The 18788-nt window shown below is 38.6% G+C and overlaps 1 long non-coding RNA gene across 1 annotated transcript in view; it reads left to right on the top strand.

Annotated features, from left to right (window-relative positions):
* The window catches only part of LOC140614920 (uncharacterized), a 97514-nt gene extending 82469 nt beyond the window's left edge, over positions 1-15045 (top strand). The window contains exon 3 of the long non-coding RNA XR_012015634.1: positions 14920-15045. This is a non-coding gene — a long non-coding RNA (uncharacterized lncRNA). The remainder of the gene's footprint in view (positions 1-14919) is intronic.
* The last annotated feature ends 3743 nt before the right edge of the window (positions 15046-18788 follow it).

The following is an 18788-nucleotide window of genomic DNA, read 5'->3' as shown; positions in this document are numbered from 1 at the left end:
CAGATAAACAAGTAAATAAATAAATAACCCTCTAAAGATAGGTCAATAACAAATGACATAAGGGGAAAAGCTACTGAAATACCTTTTAGCAAAGATTAAAAAAAAAACACTAAAAATAAATCTGTGAGCTAAAATGGCTTTTAATATGAACCCTGGGTATACAGTTATGCTATTGCTAGCCAGTAATCAGCTCAATCTGAAGGTAAGAGTGGCCTTTTGTTTCCTTTGGGGGAGGTGAATTGCTTTTAGAATTGGGTTTTTAAAACAGATTGCACATATTCTAGTAGAGTATTTTAAAAGAGAATATAATGAAATAAATTTTTGACAGTGTCAGTTTTGTCATCCTCTATTTCTTCTTTCTCAGACACTATTTTGAACAAATATTAATCTGTGGTAGAGCTCACCACATTCAAAGATGAGTAGCAGAAAAATTCCAACATAGAATTTGTGCAGACATGTTATGTCAAATTAAAAGGGTTAAAACTTGTTATAGATATGTGAAAATACTCTTTGAGATAAGGAATTATTGGGATGTCTGGGTGGCTTAGTGATTGAGGGTCTGCCTTTGGCTCAGGGTGTGATCCGGGGGTCCTGGGATCAAGTCCCACATCAGGCTCTGGGCAGGGAGCCTGCTTCTCCCTCTGCCTATGTCTCTGCCTCTCTCTTTATGTCTGTCATGAATAAGTAAATAAAATCTTTAAAAAGAGAGAGAGATAAGGAATTATTAAGGAAGAAGAGGAAAATTCTGGGTAAAAATTTTGTAAATAAATAAATGAAAGAAATCATGAACCAAACTAAAATTTTTGGTATTAGGGTATAAAAATGACTTGATAATAAAAAGAAAACAAATATCAAAATGGTAAACCAAAGAAAATAACAAGAGAAAAATAATAAAAGCTAGTATAAAATAGAGAATACTTTTATTACAAAAGGACTACTGTTTAAAACACTCAGAGAATAGAACTGAGAATAATGAACTAAAATGAAGACAATGATAAAAGTAATTAGACTATAATAGAGCTGGATGACGGGCACTGAGGAGGGCTCTTGATGGGATGAGCCCTTGGTGTTATACTATATGTTGGCAAATTGAATTTAAATAAAAAGAATAGACATGTAAAACAGTGGAATTTTAAATATAATAGATATTCCCGAAGAAAAGTAAAATAAAAACAAAAACCAGAAAGATCTTAAAATATAAAGTTTTTTTTTCTGAAAAATGAAAGAAAACCTGTCTACATTTAAGTGCTTGTCATATACTAAGAAATAAATACTAATAAGCAAATTTAGAGTATTTAGGTATGATAATTATATTGCAAGGATAAGCAAACCTATACAAGTGTTCTGATAAAAGTAATAAATCTTAAAATGAAAAAAAGTCACTTATTCTAGAATCTTTTAAGACCACTAGACCACAAAAAATGGATCAGTGTGTATGGAGAGTTGCAGAAAACTATAGGGCACATCATTTGAGTCGTTATTTTAATGCATTTGGGAAGCAAAACTTTAAGGGTAGGAATAGAGGATATGTAAATTCAAACAAGTTAGTTAAAATGCTATAATCATAAATTTGAGAGTATCAATTTGGGAATATCAGAATAAACTCAAGAAATATTTCTCCTTTAAATAATACATATCTCTTAGCTTTATTTATAGAAAATACCTACAAACCAGAACAATTCAGTAGCAAGGAACACACCTAATGCTTAGATGTGGTCTCTAAATATCTTTTTCCCCAATTTCAGGTATCCTTTCATAAATGGCTGTTAAGTCTTCCACTGGAAATATACCAAATGACCTTAGATATCTTTTAATAATAGAAAACAGGGAACCAAAGACAACGGAGATTATTTTTAAAAGACAAGTCAACTCAGAGAGGCTTCCACTTTCCAAATATGGGTCAACGAAGCATCAGTGAGAATAATAACTGGTACAGATGGAAACACATTGAGAGAGAGAGAATGTGTGTGTTTGTGTGTGTGTGTGTGTGTAAAAATGAGGTCAGCAAGGCTAGGCATTCAGTATTCAGTATTCAGTATTCTGAAAACTGGCAAATAACCTACTTTTCTATTCAGTATTCAGTATTCAGTATTCTGAAAACTGGCAAATAACCTACTTTTCTTCTACATGAAGTTAAGAAAGGAACTGATGGAGGAAAGTTTCTTTTTACAGAAGTATTCCAACTAGTAAGAAGTAATAGAACTGAAGTGTTACCTTTTAACAAACCCAATGAAATAATGGCAAAAAAAAAAATATCAGGAGCTGATTGCATTACAAATGAGAGAAAACTAGATACTGTATTTTACCAAAATAACAAGCCTGATTCATATCTGACTACCAACTTCTAGAGAATATAGGAGATACCAGGTAAGCAGGTATGTTAAAAGACATAAAGAGATGTGATGAAAAAAAAATCCAAGCTGCAACAAAAACAAAACCTTCCAGGACAAAATTCCAGTTTCTTCCACAAAAAAATTACAAGAAAATAAACAGGAAAGGGTTAAAACCTATAGATTAAGAGAGATTTGACTCATAGCAACTAAATCAATAGACAATAGAGAAACCTTGTTAGGATCTTGTTCTGAACAAATCAAACATACAAAGTGAGCAAACTAGCATTCAGAAATACTTCCATGGGATAACTGGGGAAATATAAATACTGGTTGAGTTCCTGATGATGATCTTTTATTTTGGTGTGATTATGAAACTATGGCTGTATTTTAAGATTTGAAAATATTTGTAAAATAAAGAAGGATCTTATGTTGACTTCAAAATAATTGAGAGAGTGGGGGCCACCTGTGGCTGGAATCGTGTAGAGCCAAGCTGCCAAGAGTGGCTATGAGCGGATGATTTTGGTAGCTGGGTATGGGAATATAGAGATCAAGTTTACCCTTTCTCTAATTTGGAGAGAGGATTTGATTTTTCATAATAAAATATTAATACTTTTACTCTGGAAAAAGTAACAACATTTAATGGGAAGAGTTTTCCAATTAAAAATGGTGAATTGCATACAAGCCTTTATCTCTGCTTTCTCTAAAATCTCATTTAAATGATCTATAAAGAACTTATTAAACTCAACATCAAAGAAACAAGCAATCCAATCATGAAATGGGCAAAAGACATGAACAGAAATCTCACAGAGGAAGACATAGACTTGGCCAACATGCACATGAGAAAATGCTCTGCATCACTTGCCATCAGGGAAATACAAATCAAAACCACAATGAGATACCACCTCACACCAGTGAGAATGGGGAAAATTAACAAGACAGGAAACCACAAATGTTGGAGAGGATGTGGAGAAAAGGGAACCCTCTTACACTGTTGGTGGGAATGCGAAATGGTGCAGCCACTCTGGAAAACTGTGTGGAGGTTCCTCAAAGAGTTAAAAATAGAACTGCTCTAAGACCCAGCCATTGCACTGCTAGGGATTTACCCCAAAGATACAGATGCAATGAAACGCCGGGACACCTGCACCCCGATTTTTCTAGCAGCAATGTCCACAATAGCCAGACTGTGGAAGGAGCCTCAGTGTCCATCGAAAGATGAATGGATAAAGAAGATGTGGTTTATGTATACAATGGAATATTACTCAGCCATTAGAATCGACAAATACCCACCATTTGCTTCGACGTGGATGGAACTGGAGGGTATTATGCTGAGTGAAGTAAGTCAACTGGAGAAGGACAAACATTATATGGTCTCATTCATTTGGGGAATATAAATAATAGTGAAAGGGAATAGAGGGGAAGGGAGAAGAAATGGGTAGGAAATATCAGAAAGGGAGACAGAACATGGAAGACTCCTAACTCTGGGAAACGAACTAGGGGTGGTGGAAGGGGAGGAGGGCAGGGAGTGGGGGTGTCTGGGTGGCGGGCACTGAGGGGGGCACTTGACGGGATGAGCACTGCGTGTTGTTCTGTATGTTGGCAAATTGAACACCAATAAAAAATAAATTTATTATTAAAAAAATAAATGATAGTAAAAATAAAATAAATTATCTCAGTAATCATAGGAAGAGTGGAAAGAAACAGGCAGAAATAGAAAGTTAAGTTCTTAGAGAGAAGGTTATGCCACATATCCACTTCAAAAAACTAAGGAGTTAGAGTTGATAAAGGTAAGACTAAGCAATGGGGATTGAAAACAATGACTTTTTTAGGGAGCAGCTCTAGATTTCTTCTCCTGTCCCCTGCATTCTTGCAGAAGACAGATTACTTTCTGGAAAAATTGTCCCAGCAAGGCTCTGGATTCAGAGATGCTAGACAGAAATGAAAGATGGCCAGTACTGTAAACAAATGAATTGAGGAAAGGTAGACGTCCCAGCTCTCTTTTGCCACTTGGTTCCCAGAGTCCTCGTAATCAAGATTACTCTGTACCACCATAGGGCCACTGTGGGAAGCCAGGCCAGTGTGACAAAGAATGCCTATGGAGAAATGCCAGTCTGGATAAGGAGAATGATAGCTGAGATGCTGAACCAGAGCTCAGATGACCTCAGAATGCCAGAGGAGAAGAGAACTTAGCACATTTTCTCATCCACTCTCTGGAGAGACTATGAGGGACATCTTTCCCTGAAATGTGGTCTGGGATTCCAGTTCATCTCTGAGCTTTAAACTCCCTGAACCTCAGGCAGGCAGCCCCCTTCAGGTCCTCTTCTCCAAGCAGGAGATGGGACTAGTACCTTGCATAGTCCATGACTGATTACTTCTCTATCTTCTGTGATATTTTCAGACCTTCCACCGATATCTCCATCGGAGGCTAAGGTGCTGGCAATCACCCATCTGGGGAAGCAGAGAAGGGGATGTGTTGGGGCTCCAAGTACTCACCCTGGCTATTGTTCCAGCCTGCTCTGCCACTCCACATCCTACAAGAGCCCAAGATGTCTTTATGGCAGGGGGATTGAGTTTTATCCCATTACATGGGATGTCTTGGCAACAGTGCCTATCTCCAGGGGAGGCCAGGCTTGGCCCACAGTGGAGTCACTATGCTCGAGTCCCTGGGGAATAGAAAAGTCGAGGCTAGCCTGGAATCAAGGGAAGTGTTTGAGGAACTAAATAATAAAAGGGCAAGGGAGAAACACAATCATGGAATCTATAATATCCCAACACATTTAGATGGTTATATTCAGAGACTATCAGCTTCACTTGCCCATCTGCATTTGAGATCTTTCCAAGACAATATTCCTGAATCCTCCTCTTCACCAGGCTCCAGGATAAGTCCTATGGAAGCTCTTAGTTTTTGCAGAGGGAAGAGATATGGAGCCTCGAAATCATGGCCTAATCCAGCCTGAGGAAGTTGGGGAAGGCTTCCTGGAGGAGAGGGAGTGGACTTCTGAAAGGCCTACAGACCCTGTTACAAACTCTTGGCACTCATTCTGAGACAGACACTAGGACTTTTGGCTTGCAGCTCCAGACTGGGGCTGACACATATTCTTCCCACACTTAGCCTGGAACTGACCTACTGAATTAATGTTCAAAAAGGAGGGAACTTGGACAATGGAAAGAACATACACCACAGAGCTAGGCAGGCCAGGATTTGAATTCTTGCTTTGTTTTCCTCACTACATATAAGCTCTCTCTCTATTCTTTCTCACTTTCTGGAAAGTTCTGCCACAAAATTACCTCAGCTCCTGCCTCAATCGGTTTGGATTGTGGTCATTCACCTGGAGCTGCTTTCTAGGGATACACTGACTTTTCTGTTTTGATTTTGTCTGTACTTGCCCATCTGAACTGGGCCCAGCCTGTCTACTTTTCTCCCCCTGAGATGATACATAAACTGGGGGGGAAATCACACACCTTTGAAATCTTCTTTTTTAAAAGATTTTATTTATTTATTCATGAGACACACACACACACACACACACACACACACACACACACACACACAGAGGCAGAGACACAGGCAGAGGGAGAAGCAGGCTCCATGCAGGGAGCCTGATGTGGGACTCGATCCCTGGTCTCTAGGATCACGCCCTGGACTGGAGGTGGAGCTAAACTGCTAAGCCCCCCCGGGCTGCCCCTGAAATCTTGTATCAAAAGAAATTCATGGCTATTAATCTGAGCAGAGATTTTTGCATCCCCCTGTAATTTCTTTCAGTTTTTAAATTATCACCATTCTTTTCAAGCTTTTCACTCAACCTGCTGATCTTCTCCTAGCAGCTAATTTGACATTCCTCCTGACTTCCCATGGGAAATGGAGGCTGTCATGTGTGCTTTCTCTAAGGTTCTTGCCCATCCCATCTACTCTCTTACCCGCTTCCACTCCAACATCCACATCCTGCCAGAGAGACCATTTGATGACATTTCATGTCAGCGCCCTCTCCATCCTCTAACCACTTCATTTTGGGGGAACCCATCACTTACAGCCAAAAGAAAAAAATTCCAAATGCCATAGCATGTAACCTAAGACACTTTAAGATATTTTTCATTACTTATTTATTAAGGTTTTTAAGTTTTTATGTTAATTCCAGTTAGTTAACATACAGTGTTATATTAGTTTCAAGTGTACAGTATAGTGATTCATCACTTCCATATAACACCTGGTGCTCATCACATCAAATGCACTGTTTAATCCTGATCACCTGTTTCACCCATCCACCCCACCTCCCCTTTGGTGACCATCAATTTGTTCTCTATAATTAAGAATCTGTTTCTTGATTTCTCTCTCTCTCTGTCCATTGTTTCTTTGTTTTGTTTATTAAATTCCACACAGGAGTGAAATCATTTGTTATTTACCTTTCTCTGACTTATTTTGCTTAGCATTATACTCTCTACATCCTTCTGTGTTGCTGCAAATGGCAAGATTTCATTCTTTTTTTAAATAATAAATTTATTTTTTATTGGTGTTCAATTTGCCAACATACAGAACAACACCCAGTGCTCATCCCGTCAAGTGCCCCCTCAGTGCCCGCCACCCAGTCACCCCCACCCCCATCCTCCTCCCCTTCCACCACCCCTAGTTTGTTTCCCAGAGTTAGGAGTCTTCCATGTTCTGTCTCCCTTTCTGATATTTCCCACTTATTTTTTCTCCTTTCCCCTTTATTCCCTTTCACTATTTTTTATAATCCCCAAATGAATGAGACCATATAATGTTTGTCCTTCGATTGACTTATTTCACTCGGCATAATACCCTTCAGTTCCATCCATGTCGAAGCAAATGGTGGGTATTTGTCATTTCTAATGGCTGAGGAATATTCCATTGTATACATAGACCACATCTTCTTTATCCATTCATCTTTCGATGGACACCGAGGCTCCTTCCACAGTTTGGCTATTGTGGATGTTGCTGCTATGAACATTGGGTGCAGGTGTCCTGGTGTTTCACTGCATCTGTATCTTTGGGGTAAATCCCCAGCAGTGCAATTGCTGGGTTGTAGGGCAGGTCTATTTTTAACTCTTTGAGGAACCTACACACAGTTTTCCAGAGTGGCGGCACCAGTTCATATTCCCACCAACAGTGCAAGAGGGTTCCCCTTTCTCCACATCCTCTCCAACATTTGTGGTTTCCTGCCTTGTTAATTTGCCCCATTCTCACTGGTGTGAGGCGGTATCTCATTGTGCTTTTGATTCGTATTTCCCTGATGGCAAGGGATGCAGAGCATTTTCTCATGTGCATGTTGGCCATGTCTATGTCTTCCTCTGTGAGATTTCTGTTCATGTCTTTTGCCCATTTCGTGATTGGATTGTTTGTTTCTTTGCGGTTGAGTTTAATAAGTTCTTTATAGATCTTGGATACAAGCCCTTTATCTGATAGGTCGTTTGCAAATATCTTCTCCCATTCTGTAGGTTGTCTTTTAGTTTTGTTGACTGTTTCTTTTGCTGTACAAAAGCTTCTTATCTTGATGAAGTCCCAATAGTTCATTTTTGCTTTTGTTTCTCTTGCGTTCATGGATGTATCTTGCAAGAAGTTACTGTGGCCAAGTTCAAAAAGGGTGTTGCGTGTGTTGTCCTCTAGGATTTTGATGGAATCTTGTCTCACATTTAGATCTTTCATCCATTTTGAGTTTATCTTTGTGTGTGGTGTAAGAGAGTGGTCTAGTTTCATTCTTCTGCATGTGGATGTCCAATTTTCCCAGCACCATTTATTGAAGAGACCATCTTTTTTCCAGTGGATAGTCTTTCCTGCTTTGTGAATATTAGCTGACCATAAAGTTGAGGGTCCACTTCTGGCTTCTCTATTCTGTTCCATTGACCTATGTGTCTGTTTTTGTGCCAGTACCACACTGTCTTGATGACCACAGCTTTGTAGTACAACCTGAAATCTGGCATTGTGATGCCCCCAACTATGGTTTTCTTTTTTAAAATTCCCCTGGCTATTTGGGGTCTTTTCTGATTTCACACAAATCTTAAAATAATTTGTTCTAAATCTCTGAAGAAAGTCCATGGTATTTTGATAGGGATTGCATTAAACGTGTAAATTGCCCTGGGTAACATTGACATTTTCACAATATTAATTCTGCTAATCCATGAGCATGGAATATTTTTCCATCTCTTTGTGTCTTCCTCAATTTCTTTCAGAAGTGTTCTATAGTTTTTAGGGTATAGATCCTTCTTTACAGATGAGTAATATTTCAATATATATATGTGTATATATACATATATATACACATATATATATGTATATATATATAGCCACCACATTGTCTTTATCCATTCATCAGTCAGTGGACACTTGGGCTACTTCCTTATCTTGGCTATTGTAAATAATGCTGGCATAAACATCTGGTGCATATCCCTTTGAATTAGTGTTTTTTGTATTCTTTGGGTGAACACCCAGTAGTATGATTATTGCTGGATAATAGAGTAGTTCTATTTTTAACTTTTTGAGGAACCTCCGTATTGTTTTCCACAGTGGCTGCACCAGTTTGCGTTCTCACCAATGGGGCAAGAGGGTTCCTTTTTCTCTACATCCTTGCAATCACCTGTTGTTTCTTGTATTTTTTTTATTTTAGCCATTCTCACAGGTGTGAGGTGATATTGCAGTTTTGATTTGCACTTCCCTGATGATAAGTGGTGATGAGCATCTTTTCATGTGTCTGTTGACCATCTGGATGTCTTCTTTGGAAGACATCTTTTGGATGTCTGTTCATGTCTTCTGCTTATTTTTTTAATTGGATCTTTTTTTGGGTGTTGGGTTTTGTAAGTTCTTTATAAATTTTGGATACTAACCCTTTATCAGATACGTCATTTGCAAATTCTTCCATTCTGTAGGTTGCCTTTTAGTTTTGTTGATTGTTTCCCTCCCTGTGTAAAAGATTTTTATGAAGTCTCAATAGTTAGTTTTTCTTCTGTTTACCTTGCTTCAAGAGACCTATCTATAAAATGTTGCTATATGTGGAGGTTCCTCAAAAAGTTAATAATAGATCTGCCCTACGACCCAGCAATTGCACTGCTGGGGATTTACCCCAAAGATACAGATGCAATGAAATGCCGGGACACCTGCACCCCGATGTTTCTAGCAGCAATGTCCACAATAGCCAAACTGTGGAAGGAGCCCTGGTGTCCATTGAAAGATGAATGGATAAAGAAGACGTGGTTTATGTATACAATGGAATATTACTCAGCCATTAGAAATGACAAATACCCACCATTTGCTTCGACGTGGATGGAATGGGGGGTATTATGCTGAGTGAAATAAGTTAATCAGAGAAGGATAAACATTATATGGTCTCATTCATTTGGGGAATATAAATAATAGTGAAAGGAAATAGAGAGGAAGGGAGAAGAAATGGGTAGGAAATATCAGAAAGAGAGACAGAACATGGAAGACTCCTAACTCTGGGAAACGAACTAGGGGTGGTGGAAGGGGAGGAGGGCAGGGGGTGGGGGTGTCTGGGTGGCGGGCACTGAGGGGGGCACTTGATGGGATGAGCACTGGGTGTTATTCTGTATGTTGGCAAATTGAACACCAATAAAAAATAAATTTATTATTTAAAAAAAGAAAAATGTTGCTATGGCCAATGTCAGAGAAATTACTGCCTGTGCTCTCTCTTCTAGGATTTTTATGTTTTCACGTCTCATATTTAGGTCTTTAATCCATTTTGAATTCATTTTCATGTATCATGTAAGAAAGTGGTCCAGTTTCATTCTCTTGCATATTGCTATCCAGTTTTCCCAACACCATTTGTTGTAGAGACTTTTTCCCATTGGATATTCTTTCCTGATTTGTTGAGGATTAATTGGCCATATAGTGGGTTTATTTCTGGGTTTTCTATTCTATCCCATTGATCTATGTGTCTGTTTTTGCACTATACCATGCCGTTTTGATTACTACAACTTTATAATGTAATTTGAGGTCTGGAATTTTGATGCTTCCACCTTTGATTTTCTTTTTCAAGATTGCTTTGTCTATATGGGGTCTTCTGTGGTTCCATGCAAATTTTGGGAATTGTTTTTTCTAGTTCTGTGAAAAATTCTGGTGGTATTTTGATAATAATTGCAGTAAATGTAAATGTGTAGATTGTTTTAGGTAGTATAGACACTTTAATAATATTCATTCTTCTAATCCATGAGCATGGAATGTCTTTCCATGTCTTTGTGTCATCTTCAATTTCTTTCATCAATGTTTTATAGTTTTCAGAGAACAGGTCTTTCACCTCTTTGGTGAGGTTTATTCCTAGGTATCTTATTATTTTGCTTGCCATTGTAAATGGGATTGTTTTCTTAATTTTTCTTTTTTGCTGCTTCATTATTGGTGTATAGAAATGCAACAGATTTCTATATTGATTTTGTATCCTGCAACTTTACTAAATTAGTTTATCAGTTCTAGCAGTTGTTTTGGTGGAATCTTTTGGGATTTTCTATATAGAATATGATGTCATCTGCAACTAGTAAAAGTTTTACTTCTTCCTTATTGATTAGGATGCCTTTTATTTCTTTTTGTTGTTTGATTGCTGTGGCTAGGACTTCTAGTACTATGTTGAATGGAAGTAGTGAAAATGGACACCCTTGCCTTATTCCTGACCTTAGGGGGAAAGCTCTTAGTTTTTCTCTATTGAGGATGATGTTAGCTGTGGGTTTTTCACATATAGCCTTTATTAAGTTGAAGTATGTTTTCTCTAAACCTATTTTATAATCATTTTGACAGATGCAGAAAAAGCATTTGACAAAGTACAACATCCATTCATGATAAAACTCAACTGTTTTATGTATCTGGGTACTCCCATGTTGGGTACATAAATATTTACAATTGTTATATCTTCTTTTTTTAAAAATATTTTTAAAAGATTTTATTTTTTATCTACTTATTCATGGGAGACAGAGAGAGAGAGAGAGAGAGACAGAGACAGAGAGAGGCAGAGGGAGAAGCAAGCTCCATGCAGGGAGCCCGATGCAGGACTTGATCCCGGGACTCCAGGATCAGGCCCTGGGCTGAAGGCGGTGCTAAACAGCTAGAGCGACCCGGGCTGCCAAAATTGTTCTATCTTCTTGATAGATCTGCTATCATAAAGAAGAGGTCCTGTAGTCCCCTGCAGTTTAGTGCTCCTTATTCCCCAGAGTCTGGTACTTCTGGGAGTGTCTCCAATGTGTGCTGCATGTGCTCTGCTGTTGTGCCCTGACCCCTTTATCCTTCAGGCCAGTCATTTGCAGAGGCTCTCTTTGCCTGTTGTGGCCAGTGTTGGGTCCCTGGCCTGAATGTGGTGCATTTTAACTTAAGTGTATTCTTTTTAAGTTTTTATTTATTCTTGAGAGAGAGAGAGAGAGAGAGTCTCAGAGACACAGGCAGAGGGAGAAGCAGGCCCACCACTCTGGGACTGAGGCAAGTGTGACAGGGAGGGGCACTTCTGCTGGACTGCAGGTGGGGCTTGGTCTAAGCAAGTATTCTGTCAGCATGGCATTGGTTCCCACTGGTGGCCCTATACTTATGCTGAGGGGCAGGGGAGGGAAATGGTGCTGACCAGTTCCTTTTTTTCCTGCTGGGGTCTCCCCAAGATTGCTGTCTCTCTGGGCTATGATCTGAGAAGAGCAAATAACCTCCCCACTGTGCGCCCTAGGTGCTTTTCAGATCCCTGTTTCCATGCTGTCTGTGGGCTGTTTGCCTGCTTCATCTATAAGAGCACCCCCAGTGCCCTCCAGGCTCCTCCTAAGCCAAACATACTCACCATTAAAACTCCTGGTTCTAAACCATTCTGGTTGTAAGAACTCCTTAAATTTGGCCCCTCTGTCAATCTCTAAGCCAACCGCTACGAGAATTCATTTTCCCCCTGTGTGCACCTCTTGTGCTAGTCTGTCTCTTGCCCTTCTCTGTGACTGCAGCTCCCTTCCGCCTGCATTAGCCATGAGGGAGCTTGTTCCACCAGTCTTCAGGTTGATTCCTGCGGTATTTAGGATGAGTTAATAGTTATCTAGTTGTTGGTGGGATGAGGTGCATCTAGGGTCCTACTTCGACACCTTATAAATTCTTTTTTTAATAAATATTTTGTTTATTTATTCATGAGATGCAGAGCCATAGATCGACGGAGAAGCAGGCTCCCCATAGGGAGCCCGATGAGAGACTTGATTCTAGGGCCCCGGGATCAGCATCTGAGCCAAAGGCAAACACTCATCCACTGAGCCATCCAGGTGTCCCTTATGGGCTCTTCAAGATTTTTTAAAGCTTTTTATTTTGAGATGTTTGTAGATTTGCATGCACTTACAAGATTTAATACAGAGATCCCATGTACCCTTCACTCAATTCCTCCTTGCAAAACAGTAGTACAGTATCAAAATAAAGATATAAACATTACTACAGTGAAGATACAGAACACTTCCAGAACCACAAGATTCCCTCATGTTGTCCTTTTATAGTTTCATCAACTTTTCTCCCTCTCATCCTCCTTTTAGTCTTTGACAATCACTAATGTATTTTATATCTCTTTAATTTTGTCAATTCAAAAACATCATGTAAATGAAATCATATAATATGTAATCTTTTGGGATTTTTTTTTTCCTCACTGCATCATTCTCTGGAGATTTATCCAACTTATTCTGTGTGTGAAGAGTTCATTCCTTTTATGTGCTATAGGCATAGCTATACCACAGTTTGTTTAAGCATTCTCCTGTTGAAGAACACCTGTGTTTCCAGTTTGGGGCTATTATGAATAAAGCTGCTAGAAACATTTGTGTGCAAGCTTTTGTGAACATAGCTCTTCATTTATCTGGAGTAAATGCCCAGGAGTACAAATGCTCAGCCATATGTTAGTTGTATGTTTAGTATTTTTAGAAACTGCCAAAATGTTTTCTAGAGTGGCTAGCTATATCATTTTACATTTCAACCAGCAGTGTATAAGTGATCCACTTTCTCCATATCCTTGCCACCATTTGATGTTTTCACTTAAAAAAAAAAGCCATTCTGGGGGTGCCTGGGTGGCTCAGTCAGTTGAGCCTTCAGTTCAAGTCATGATCCTGGGGTCCTGGGATCAAGCCCTGCATAGGGCTGTCTACCCAGTGGGGAGTCGCTTCTCCCCCTCTCTCTCCCTCTATGCTTCTCTCACTGTTGCTCTCAAGTAAATAAATAAAATCTTTAAAAAATTACATTAAAAGTTTTCAAAAGCCATTCTGATAGATATATAGTGATATTTACTGTAGTTTTAATTTTTATTTCCTTCCAGCTAATAACTTTTAACATTTTATATATTTGTTTGCATCTGTTTCTTTTTCTATGAAATGTCTTGTCATGTCTTTTACTATTTCTAATTAGATATTTTTCTAGTTGAGTTTTCAGAGTTCTTTATTCTAGATACTAGGCCTTGGATAGATATGTAATTTGCAAATATATTCTCCCACTCTGTAGGTTGTTTTTTTTTTTTTTTTGTCCTTTCAACTGAATCTTTGACACAAAAGCAGTTTTTAATTTTAATAAGTTTAATTTATCAAATTTTCCTTGAGGGAATCATGCTTTTGGTGACAAGACTAAGAACACTTTGCTCTAGATCCTGAAGACTTTCTCCTTAGTTTTAAAAAAAGTCTTAGATTTATGCTTACATTGATTTTTTTTACATTCAAGTCGGTGGTCAATTTTTAGTTTACATATGTATTGAGGTACATTTAACAAATAAATTTGTAATATATTTGAAGGCTATAATGTGATGATTTGGTATCTATATACACTGTGAAAGGATTCCCACCATTGAGTTAATTAACACATCCATCATCTCACATATTTATCCTTCCTTCCTTCCTTCCTTCCTTCCTTCCTTCTTTCCTTCCTTCCTTCTGTCCTTCCACCCTTCCTTCCTTTCTTCCTTTCCTTCTTTCTGCTAAGAACACTTAAGTTCTACCCTCTCAGAAAATTTTAATATTATCAACTATAGTGTTCATGTTATACTTAGATCTTCACAATTCAATTTTCTTATAATTGAAATTTTATATTCTTTTACCAACTTTCCTGTTTCCCCATCCACAACCTCTGGCAACAACCGTTCTACTTTCTGTTTCTATAAGTTTCACTTGTTTTCTTCTTGATTACACATATAAGTGGTACTATGCTGTATTTGTCTTTTTCTGTCTTGCATATTTTGTGTAACATCATGCCCTTTAGATTCCTCTATCTTGTTGCAAATGGCAGGATTTCCTTCTTTTTTAAGGCTGAATATTCCATGCCTTTTCTTGTTTCCATGCCTTGGCTATAGTGAATAATACTGTAATGAATATAGGAATAAAGATATTTCCTTGAGATAATGATTTCAGTTCCTTTGGATATATATCCAGACAGAAGTGGAATTGCTGAATCATATATGGTAGTTCTATTTTTAATTTATTAAGTAAACTCTATGCTGTTTTTCATAGAGACTGCACCAATTTACATTCCCACCAAAAGGTGTACAAGTGTTTCCTTTTCTTCACATCCTTGTCAATGCTTGATATCTCTTGTATTTTGGATAATATCTGACACCCACTGTAATATCTTCTATTGTTTATTTTGTATTCCTTTCACCTCTTACAGGGCCTGGAACATTGTAAATGATTCTTGAACATTTAACATTGAATGATATAAAAAAATGAACATTGAGGATGAATTTTGTCATGGGCTGGGAGTACTGGTCGTGATCATCATCGGAAAGAATCTCAGATATGTGATGCTGGTAATCTCTGCTGGTAAATATGTATTGACAGTAAATCTTTTCTTCTAATGACAAAAAAAGCTTGGGGAAATCTCTGTCCCAGAAACATATTTATGTTCTATCTTTATTTCTTGTCAGCCTATCTGGAGTAAATGATTTGCTGCTCAGAGATGAGGGCTAAATGAAATTACTGGAGGTGGGAGCTGTCCTGCTTATTGGGCAACCTCCGACTCTGGCTCTCAAGGGGAATTGGCTACCTAAACTAGTGCCTTCCATTGACCAGGCCAACATAAACATGACTGGGAACAGGGCAGTGTTTTTATGATCCTCAGTCCCTGGAGACCCTTGTTCACTGGGAAAGATACTCTCACTTCGTGACTACTTGTCTGAGACCCAGAGGCCTCTCACAGCAGGGACTGCCTGGGACTACCTCTGTGAGTTGACTCACCTCACCAAGTACCCAGAGGGCCTCCTCCTTGAAGCTCTTCCAGATCAATGGGAGCCACAAGGCAAACACTCTCCCAGAACTGTGTCCTATGTGAACAAGGAATGGCCATAACACCCCCTTTTTAGTTTGTCACCTACTAGAATGAAATCACATTTTACTGAGATAGCTTTGAAAACTATGGCCTTCTGTTGTTTTTCCTCCTTTTGTGCAGAAGATCAGTCATTTCCATCCCATGTGAATTCCAGTTGAATCCTACTTCCCCCATTTACCACACTTAGTCCTAATGTAGGTGAGAGAGAAAGACAGACCCAGTTCTTAGACTCCAGGCTTCCAAGTTGATGTGACTAGATGAATATTTAAGACAAATCTGTAGCTTATTTGCCATGGTCAGAAACTCACATCTCTATCCCCTCAATATCACTATGAGGCAGGGATTATCGCCTGCTATCCCCTCCATGGTAATAATGAGTATTTATTGAGTTTGTACCATGTACTAAAAATTCTGTGCTAAGCATTATGTGTGGATTATTGTATATAATTCTCACAAAACCCTGAGGGGCAAACAATGTTATCATCCATCCCTAATAAACACATGAGGTAAACAAGCCTCACAGAGGGTGAATTGATTGTTTGCTATTTCTGTTGGATTGAGCTTCCTTTTAGAGAGTTTGTGAACATTTTTTTGGGGGGAAAATCCCCATTTTTGAGAGTAGTTTTGGGTTTTAGAAGATCCTTAATTGCAGAATCAGGGGTAGGAGAGCAAGTTGATAAATACTGTGTTTGGGCAGATGGCCAATGTGGCCTCAGGGAAGGGGCTTGGCTTTCATGTGTGGCAGAAGGCAGTTTCCAGGAGTTCCTGTGGGGTTCCAGCCTTGAAAACCTTTAGGATTGTTCGAGGCTTCTCAATGTTCAGAGCACATAATATTCAGAATGGAATGGAATTTGGAGATTATCTAATTTAATCACCACATTTTGTAGAGTTAATTCAGAGAGATTATGTTTATTAGACAGGTCACCCACCTAGAGGCAGAATAGGAACTATAGCTCAGAGCTCATAAATCCCATCCTAGGGCTCTTTCCTTCCCTTAAATTTGGGTACTTTTATAAAAGGGTATTTACTTTTATCGAATATATCCAAAATATAACCATTTCAAGATTTTTAAAAAGATTTTATTTATTTATTCAAGAGAGACACACAGAGAGAGGCAGAGACACAGAGGGAGAAGCAGGCTCCTCCCTGGGAGCCTGATGTGGGACTCAATCCCCGGACCTGGGATCATGCCCTGAGCCAAAGGCAAATGCTTAACCACTGAGCCACCTAGGCATTCCCAACATATCTTTTTTTAAGTTTGTTTATTTATTTATTTAGAGTATGAGCTGGGGGAGGAACAGAGGGGGAGGGAGGAGGAGGGGGAAAGAATCTTAAGCAGACTCTGCGCTGAGTGCTGCAGGCGACACAGGGCTTGATCTCGCAGCCCTGATATCATGACCTGAGCTGAAATCAGGAGTCAGATGATGCTTAATTGACTGAGCTACCCAGCTGGTCCTCAACATGTTCTTGATAAAAGAATTGATAATGATAATAATAATTTTACCTTTTTACTTTGGTGATTATTTATTGTGGTAAAATAAACATAACATGAAATTTACCATTTTTTTTACCATTTTAATTGTACAATTTAGTGATATTAAATTAGTCCCACATTGTTGTGCAACCCTCACCACTATTTCTAGAACTTTCTCATCAGTCCAAATTGAAACTATATACTCATTAAATAACACTTCATCCTACCCCGGCCCCAGCCCCTGGTAACCTCTATTGTACTTTTTATCTCTCTGAATTTGCCTGCCCTACATATTTCAAATAAGTGGAATCACATACAATTTGCCCTTTTGTATGTAGCTTGCTTCACTTAGCATAATATCTCAGAGTTTATCTATATTGTCAAATGTATCTAAATTTTATTACTTTTTATGTCAGAATAATATTCTGTTGTATGTATATACCACCTTTTGTTTATGTTTATCTGTTGATGAACACTTGGGTCATTTCCACTTTTTGGCATTGTGAATATAGTGTTGCTATGGATATTGACAAACAGTTCTCTGGACTCCTTTTCTTTTAAGATTTTATTCATTTATTTGAGAGAGATAAAGAGAGGGAGAGAAAGAGAAGAGAGCAGAAGGGGAGGGAGAGGGATGAGCAGACATGGGCTGGATCCCAGGACCCTAAGATTATGACTTGAGCTGAAACCAAGAGTGGGTTGTTTAACCAACTGAGCTACCCAGGTGCCCCTGAACTACTTTTAAAAAATGAAAATCTTATTTCACTTAGCATAAATCAATCAGAGAAACACAAATACCATGATTTCACTCATATGTGGAATTTACAAAACAAAACAAATGAACAAAGGGAAAAAAGAGGGAGGGTCAAGCCAAGAAACAAACTCTTAACTATAGAGAACAAACTGATGGTTACAAGAGGAAAGGTGGGTGGGGGATGGGTGAAACAGATATTAGGGATTAAGGAGTGCACTTGTGATGATGAGCACTGGGTGGTATATGGAATTGTTGAATCACAACATTGTACACTTGAAATCAATATTACACTGTATGTTAACTAGAGTTACTATACTGAGTGAAATAAGTCAATCAGAGAAGGACAAACATTATATGGTCTTATTCATTTGGGGAATAAAAAAATAGTGAAAGGGAATAAAGGGGAAAGGAGAAAAAATGAGTGGGAAATATCAGAAAGGGAGACAGAACATGAAAGACTACTAACTCTGGGAAACAAACTAGGGGTGGTGGAAGGGGAGTTGGGCAGGGGGTGGGGGTGACTGGGTGATGGGCACTGAGGGGGGCACTTGATGGGATGAGCACTGGGTGTTATTCTATATGTTGGCAAATTGAACACCAATAAAAAAATAAATTTATTAAATAAATAAATCAGTAAATAAATAACTTAAAAATGAGGTTTAAAAGAAAAAAATGAAAATCTTAGGGCACAGGGAAAGGTGGGGGAAATGGCAATAGAATATGAACAAGTTGGGCTACAGTGGGATACTGTAAGATTTGAAAGGAAAAGATACATGCTTTGTTAAATTGTTGATCTGGCTATGCTTTTAGACATGGAGGTAGGCAGGAGCATGTGATTTAAGGTTAAGTAATGCACAGAAGATAGAAGAAGATGGAGGTTGTGGGAAGAGATATATTGAGGTTCAGTTTCATAAAATGAGACTCTAGACCTCATTATTTGGGTAGTCCTAATACCCGGATCTCTATTTTTGCAGAATATAGGCA

This window comes from Canis lupus, chromosome 23 (assembly GCF_048164855.1).
Source record: "Canis lupus baileyi chromosome 23, mCanLup2.hap1, whole genome shotgun sequence".
Taxonomy (NCBI): Eukaryota; Metazoa; Chordata; class Mammalia; order Carnivora; family Canidae; genus Canis; species Canis lupus.
Note: the sequence above shows the minus strand (reverse complement) of the source record. Positions and strands in the feature narration are given on the sequence as shown.